This window comes from Physella acuta, unplaced genomic scaffold, assembly GCF_028476545.2.
Source record: "Physella acuta isolate Inbredline_101_S28 unplaced genomic scaffold, ASM2847654v3 ptg001935l, whole genome shotgun sequence".
Lineage (NCBI taxonomy): Eukaryota > Metazoa > Mollusca > Gastropoda > Physidae > Physella > Physella acuta.
Genome location: NW_026733440.1, coordinates 73297 through 82049, shown reverse-complemented (window position 1 = coordinate 82049; position 8753 = coordinate 73297).

Genomic DNA, 8753 nt, shown 5'->3' with positions numbered 1-8753 from the left:
CATGGCGATCGGATGAAAGGTGTAGTAAAGCATAAAAGAAAAACACACACACACACACAAACACACATACTTTGTTTTATGTTTATGTTTATGTATATAAATAAATAAATATATATATATATATATATATATATATATATATATATATATATATATATATATATATATATATATATATATATGTATATATGTATATATGTATAATGTATATATGTATATATATACATATACCAAATCCTAATATTAATAATAATCTATACGAGCCGGCCCGCGGCATAACATACGCCGCTATTTAGTTGTTTCTAATTTTCAATAATTCATAATTTGTGAATTCGACAGTACCAACGCTGACACTGAAAATATTTCTTTAAAACACTATAAGTAGCTCGTTAAGGACCATAACCCCCCCCCCCCCCCTTCCTTCCCTCCCCCCCTCCCTCCCCCCCCCCCCCTACTTTTAAAATCGTTGGCTCTGCTTGTAAACATTTAGAGTGAACACAGCTCACTAAAACCATGTAGGGGTGGGGAGGTAGGGAGAGCGTTTGCAGCTTGTTAACACGTTTTTCTTAACTCAGCTTCGCGTTTCGCGTTTGTGGATTTGTGGATTTGTTTGTTTGTTGTTAAAATTGACATCGAAAATTAGCCCACTTCTGATTGCTCTAGAGATCTGAAATTTGGCATACACGCTACTTTCGCCTAACAATTTCAGATGCAATCATAAAAACTAGCAATTAGAGACCGTAATTAGCTTAATTTAATTACGCCCCAAGGACCATAAAAATTGAGGACATGATTTCTAAAGATACCGACAAGACTGGAGGCCTATTGACATAGTTACTTCGGCCCCAATCGATGTGAGCGCGCTGGCCGTGATCGTATAGTGGTTAGTACTTCTCGTTGTGGCCGCGACAACCCAGGTTCGAATCCTGGTCGTCAATATTTTTAGTCCGTGTATTTATAAACACTTAGTCAATTCATACTTAATCAAGTCATTAGATAAAGTAGAAAATAAACTATATAAAAAACTTTTTTTAAAAACACGTTTTTCATTGTGTAGCAACGGACTAAAAGGAGAAAATAAAATACTTAAAAAAAACTTTTTAAAAAACCACGTTTTTCTTGTGGACTAAAAAGTAGAAAATAAATTTTTCTTTTGTGCTTCCTCGAGCTGTGCAGGTTCTTGTGATGACTGACAAAAAACGTGGGTCGGGCAGATGGGTCGGGAAATTTGATGGTGAACGTACCCACGTTTTTTGTCAGTCCATCACAAGAACCTGCACAGCTCGAGGAAGCACAAAAGAAAAATTTATTTTCTACTTTTTAGTCCACAAGAAAAACGTGGTTTTTTTAAAAAGTTTTTTTTTAAGTATTTTATTTTCTAACGGCTCGAAGAAGAGAATTATATATATCTATATATATATATTATATATATCTATCTATCTATATATATAATTCTCTTCTTCGAGCCGTTAGAAAACAAGCTGCAAACGCTCTCCCTACCTCCCCACCCCTACATGGTTTTAGTGAGCTGTATTCACTCTAAATGTTTACAAGCAGAGCCAACGATTTTAAACGTAGGGGGGGGGGGGGGGGGGGGAGGGGGAGGGAAGGAAGGGGGGGGGGGTTATGGTCCTTAACGAGCTACTTATAGTGTTTTAAAGAAATATTTTCAGTGGCAGCGTTGTTACTGTCGAATTCACAAATATGAATTACTGAAAAGTAGAAAAAACAACAACTAAATAGCGGCGTATGTTATGCCGCGGGCCGGCTCGTAATAGTATAAAAATGTGGCGGCTCTTTAAAAACTTAGAAATTTTGTAAAGTGTAAACTTTTTGGCTCTTCTGTCTCAAAAGGTTGCCGACCCCTGGTCCAGCTGGTACTAGTATGAATAAACGACTTTTAGTGTATTCACGTACATAGAAATGTTGACATAAATTGTTAACAAAAAACCTACACTACATCTACCTCGCGATGTTTGTAATAATTATTACGTAGCGACACTTCGTCCCTATGAAGAAAAACTAAATTATCTTACACAAACTCCCACCAATTTAATGTAAGACGACACGTCGTTAACTTGATTTACTGTCTCGTCTTTAAAGCATTAAACATAAAAATAAAACTGGCTATAGAGGGGGGATGGAGGGGTGGGGTGGGGGATGGGTGGGTGGGGGGTTCGGTCTAAGTAAATGTGTGTAATGATCTTAACGCACTAAATAGAAACATACCGTAAACTTTGTTTTTATTTTTATAACAATACATTGTTTTCAAAACACCAGGCATTTTACTGTCGAACAGTGGTTCTTAAACTTGGAGTACCGAACCCCATTAGTTTCATAAGTGTATTCACCAAACCCTTCTTATATTTCTATCGTCGTCACTGACAATAATTATTACGTAGCGACACTTCGTCCCTAAGAGAAAAACTAAATTATCATCCACAAATTCCCACAAATTTAATGTAAGACGACACGCCGTTACTTGATTTACTGTCTCGTCTCTAAGCATTAAACATAATAAAAAAAAAACTGGCTATAGAGGGGTGATATAGGGGATGGGGATGGGGGGTGTGGTCTAAGTAATGCGTGACTTCATTGTGTTGATCCTAACGCACTAAATAGAAACATCCCGTAAACGTTGTTTTATTGTTATAACAATACATTGTCTCAAAACACCAGACATTTTACTGTCGAACAGTGATTCTAAACTTTATGGAGGTACCGAACCCCATTAGTTTCATAAGTGTATTCACCAAACCCTTCTTATATTTCTATCGTCGGCACTGACAAAATCCGACCGTGAATCATATGAGTGGGGTGTGTCTTGACCTCAACAGAACCCCTGAGACTGATTCAACCCCTGGGGTTCGATCGAACCAGATTTAGAACCACTGATGTACACCGTACATTTTCTGACCTTTCAAAAAAACCTTTTTTATTTAGTAAAACAAGGTACTTTTTTTTAGAAGGCGGAAGTTTCCTATGTGATTTCGGTCCGTTAAAAAAAATCAGTATACTCTTCCTTTATTTTTTGTAGTTGTCTCCCCTATTTGCTCAACTGACAGTTACGCCCCTTGGAAAATTCATTTGTTTATAGCGGCACCAGTGCGAGAAGGTTTTCGGGGAAATTTAAAAGATTCCTCTCCTTTGAATTTGTTTATTTTCGTGTTTCTTTTTCACATCTCCCACCCCCCCTCCCCCACTATATCTCCCAGCATTAAATGTGATCTTTCGGTATTTTTGTTTATGCGTAGGAGTTTAAAGCAATGCGGTCAGGTGACCTTTTTATATTTTGAGTTAGGAAAATCTGTCAATGTTTTCAAAGCTGACGGGATTAAACAAAGCGTTAAATTTAATGTTAACCATACATGGTTACCAGTGGCGGAAAAAGATTCTTTAAGGTCTTGTTTCGGTAGGTGCAGAGGCGTAGCGAGGGGGGAAGGGGGCGGGGGGTGCGGACCGCACCGGGTGACACCATTTAGGGGGGTGACACCAAGGCAAAAAAATAGAAAAATATATATTAAAAAAATTTGAAGGGGGGGTGCTAATCGAAAGTTTGAGGGGGGGGGGGGTGCAAATCGAAAGTTTGAGGTTTGAGGGGGGGGGGGTGCAAATCGAAAGTTCGAGGGGGGTGTAAAACGCAAAGTTTGAGGGGGTGGGGGTGGGGGGGGGGTTGCAAATCGAAAATTGAAAGTTTGTCCCCGGGAAGAGTTGCTACGCCTCTGGGGCGTCACACCTTAAGGTGCCGCACCGGGTGACATCCGACCTCGCTACTCCACTGGGTAGGTGTGTATGTGTGTTGGAGGAGGGGGGTTGGGGGTAAAAAATTTGGATTATAAATGTGTCGTTATTTATGGCCGATCGCAATCGTTGAGAGGCCTAGGTTATTTCAGTAGATCAGTTTGAATGAATACAACTCGATCTAGACAATGTCTGACACTGTAGTTTGTAGATGACATATGACATGATACATGACATTTGACATTAATCCTCTTATTTGTCATAGTATTTCTGTGTCAATTTTCTTAGCCCTAAGGGCAAAACGACACATATAATTTTACTTTTAATAGCTATTTTACTCCGAATAAATATTTTACTCTTAATAGCTATTATTTCGATCTGTTTAATATAGACGATTAATTTTGAAAAAGTCGAAAATACTCTTGAACGTCTACACGAGTATAAATATTACAATTAGGTGAAGGTTTTCTTAACATAAAATGAACAACCTCCCCCCCCCCCACACACACACATACAATACTCTTTTCTTTTTACTTCATAGATGTACAATGGATAAGCAATCCATAAGAATGTGCTATGCAGCTCGACTAATTATACCACAAAAAAATAAACTGTTCTGTTCTTTTCGTCATTCATTTTCACATCTCACCCCCCCCCCCCTCCCTCCCCAACCCGCTTTAAATCTGATGTTTTGTTTATGAGTTTATCTTTTTTTATTTTCAAAAAAGCCATAAATGTCGTTTTACAAAATAAAAGATATATATTAAAAAAAACTAGGACGTTATAGTAACAAGCTTTAAACTCGAAGTGGAACGTATCTAGAAAGTTTGAAAGAAATCGCTGCATTAGAAGTGGGTCAAAATTGAGTTAAAGATTTGCCACAAACCCACAAACAAACAAGAACAAGCAAACAAACAAAGAAACGTTGCGAACTAAATAAAAGCTTGTAAAAACAACTGGTAATATTGTTAACTATATCGTCCCACGTTATAATGTATTGATTGCTGAAACAGATCAATCTTCGGCTTTTAGCACAAATCATAATCTAAGCACTTCACGTAGGCGCCAGTAATCTTTATCGCTTTTAATGGAAATAGAAGATTGTTAAAAATATTCTAGTGAAAAAAAAAACCTGATTAGCCACGCTGGTGAATAAAATCTGAGGTCTGATGCTTTGAACAAGTTGAATTAGGTTAAGGCACATCAGAGAATTGATACAGTGAAGTTTTAAGTTAAATCACATCACATAATTGATTCAGTGAAGTTTTAAAATAAATCACATCATATAATTGATGCAGTGAAGTTTAAAGTTAAATCACATCATAGGCTTGATACCGTGAACTTTTTCTAATAAATCACCTTATACCCTTAAGACCATGACCTATTTTCATTAATTTAAAGCACATCATACCCTTGATACTGTGAACTGTTTCCATTAAAGCACATCATACCCTTGATACTGTGAACTGTTTCCATTAAAGTACATCATACCCTTGATACTGTGAACTGTTTCCATTAAAGTACATCATACCCTTGATACTGTGAACTGTTTCCATTAAAGCACATCATACCCTTGATACTGTGAACTGTTTCCATTAAAGTACATCATACACTTGATACCGTGACATGCTTCCATTAAAGTACATCATACCCTTGATACTCTGACATGTTTATCACTGTCTCGATGCTTTGCACTAGGTAAACTACGCTAGAGTAAGTCTCAGATTCCCACTGTGTCATTTCTGTTTTTCGTAAAGTTTTCTCCAATCTAATCAAACCACCAGTCCACACAGCAAGCAGACAATTTGCTCTATAGCCGCAGGTTTCTGACCGTTGTTTTAACCCTTAACCCAACTCTAAACCTGGGTCTTAGTATAGCTAAACCACACGCACTAACCATCTTATTATCTAAGGTATCACCAGCGCTTTGAGTTACACCGTGCATCTTTATGACCCTGGAATTAACAAGGAATTATCGCGCATGGTTATTCACAGTTTATTTATATCATACTCATCTTGCGTCTTTTGTATTTGAATCTATGTACTTCACTATCCGTGTCAAACATAGTGTTAGCTGTGATAGTAGTACAAGTGTAGTGCACGTTTTCGATCCCCGGAAATTTGTGTTAGGTGAGAGTGCGCTGCCCTCCCAATTTTATTGCATTATTTCCCTTTGGTTAAAAGTTTGGTATAAAAAGTGCGAGTGATTCGGGTAGGGTGTTGAGAAGAGAAATGCCACAGTGATTAGTACTTTTCAACCCAAACGACGTGGTTTACTGCAGAGGCGAAGCGACCCTTTCCAGCGCCCGGGGACAAACTTTCAATTTGGCGCCCCCATCGGGAGCAAATTTTCAATTTGCACCACCCCATCAACTTTTCGATTTGCACACCCCCCCGTCAAACTTTCGATTTGCCCCCCCCCCCCCCGTCAAACTTTCGATTTGCCCCCCCCCCCCCTCAAACTTTCGATTTGCCCCCCCCCCCCCCCCTCAAACTTTCGATTTGCCCCCCCCCCCCCTCAAACTTTCGATTTGCACCCCCCCCCCCTCAAACTGCAAAAGTGCAGCTGAATTGACATTTTAATCTGTTTTTACAACCCATATGCCCCCCCCCCCCCCTGCCCCCCATCGCTACGCCTCTGGTTTACAGTGTTCTCATAAGAGGATAAATAATCTAACAAAAAAAATGGGGTGAGAAACTCTAGAGCGTTGATGTGTTTTGTCGGTATCATCGATAGGGACAGAGCCCCAAAGCTAGGTTTGGTTAAGGATCAGGGCTAAGGTCAAGGCGAGGGTCAGAGCAAAGGTCAAGGCTAGGGATAAGACTATGGTTAATGAACAGGGTCAAAGGTCAGGGCTAGAATTAGCGTGAGTTGCGATTTAGTTCTGCGCCTCAATTTAAAACCTCTCTTTTGGAACTAATCCTTCTACAATCTTAAAGCACGCTACAATCGCTAGATCTACATGTTAAAAATACTCTTTGGTTTTCCCGATATGTAAAAATAACCTGTTTACCAAAAGGAAGTTGTCATTAGACGGTTCAACCGCGAGGGTGGGTCGGAGGGTGGGAGGGGCGGGTAAAACTCGTGTACAGTCCGACCAGGTTCCGGTGTGGCCTGATGGTTGACACGACCTTGGTTTTAGACCCGGACGACATCTCACGGCCATAACTCGACAAGTCCCACTTGTCTCCCCCTTGCATGGCGCGTGAACAAACGGTCATCTGGCTATTGTTGTTAACGGTGGCCAGGTTTGGTTTAAGTGTATGAGGTGGAGGGGGGGAGAGTGGTAGGGGGGGGGGGGGGGATGATGGCTAAAGAAATCAATAAAACACGTATTTAAAAAAAAATCTTACGCGTAGATTTAAAAACCTAGTAATCTGTGCACTTCTGATAATGTCATAGGTCAGGGGTCGGCAACCTTTTTAAGCGGAAGAGCCAAAAGTTACAATTTTCAAAATTTCACTGGTTTCAAAGAGCCACTAACAATTTTTTTTATTTCAAATATTTTATTTTTTTATTAAGATTATTAGTATTTGTTCAAGGAGCTGGAGAGCCGCATCTTGATATCAAAAGAGCCGCATGCGGCTCGCGAGCCGCAGGTTGCCGACCCCTGGTTTATACCTATTGTTATAGCGTTTATTACCGAGTGTTGTCGACTAATATTTTTATGAGTTTTGTAAATAAAATAAAATAATTATTAATATTTGTGCATGGAGCTGAAGAGCCGCAACTGGACACCAAAAGAGCCGCATGCGGCTCGCGAGCCGCAGGTTGCCGACCCCTGTCATAGGTTATTTGAGCAGTGATGGCTAGCCGTGTTTGTGTCAAATCTAAATATAGAATCGGTAATTGTTTCCGATTGGTCAATTCCTTGGCTAGCAAGAAGTTGAGAGAGAGAGAGAGAGAGATGGGGGGGGGGGGGGGGGGAAGGGGGGGGGGGGGGAGACAGGGAGATGAATAAATTTGATGTCAAAGATAAAAAAATTCGTTGAATTTGTGAACAACTTGAATCTGATTGTCACCAGCACACGCCGCAGTTGGAGTTGATTTCTTAAATCAGGAGACGATCAACGGCTGAAGACATCGTACTTTTCTCTTCATATAGATTAGCCTTACACATACTCTTATCGATGGCTAATCTGTTGCACTTAGGGTTAAGCGTGGGGCTATGTGATCGGCTTTATATTATTTTTTAAAGAAGCTGTTTCGGATTCCTGAAAGTAAAATGAAGATAAGTTCATCAGTGTTATGGGGGTCGGTGTGGTTGCTAAACCGAAAAGTCTCGAGTTCCGAAATCAAACAACTGCTGCCTTGTAGTTTGTTCTTGGTTGGACAAAGGCTATGGAAGCAAATCCAGAAAGAAAATCAGGCTAAAATAAGACTTGTAAGTTCAACTAAGTTCTCCTTCTCTCTCACTTAAATTCAAATCTCGTTAGCAAGGGAGAGATAAAAGTTTTCGAACTAGATCAATTGTTGTGAACGGGAATCCCATTGATAACAAAAAACATTTGTATTCTATCTATATATTTATGTGTGTGTGTTATTTTCAACTTAAAACAATAACTCATCGTCTGAGCTTGTTTTGATTCCAAAAGCGAAAGTAGATTTCATAACATAAAAATAAAAGATTTAATAAAAAATATTTACATTTGGTTTAAAAAAAAAAAGAAAACTTAAGCTGGCAACTACCAAAACGAGAAATTGGTAAACTATTTTTTACAACTTACAAATCCTATCGGAGTTATCGGCTTATATGGCGCATAACAACAATAGAATTAAGAACGATGTAGATCAGTTTAATGGCTTGAGCACACACAGAATAGTAGTGTGGTCACAGCAACCATACCCGGTTGTTATAGCTTGACTAGGGTTCGAACTCGAGACTTTTCGGTTTAGCAGCCATGAGCTTTACCGACTCGACCACGCCGACCCTTAAGAGCTGAGCTGACTCGGTTAATAATGATAGCCTTTTTTATCCCAACCCTTACTTCGTTACAGAACATCAGACAGC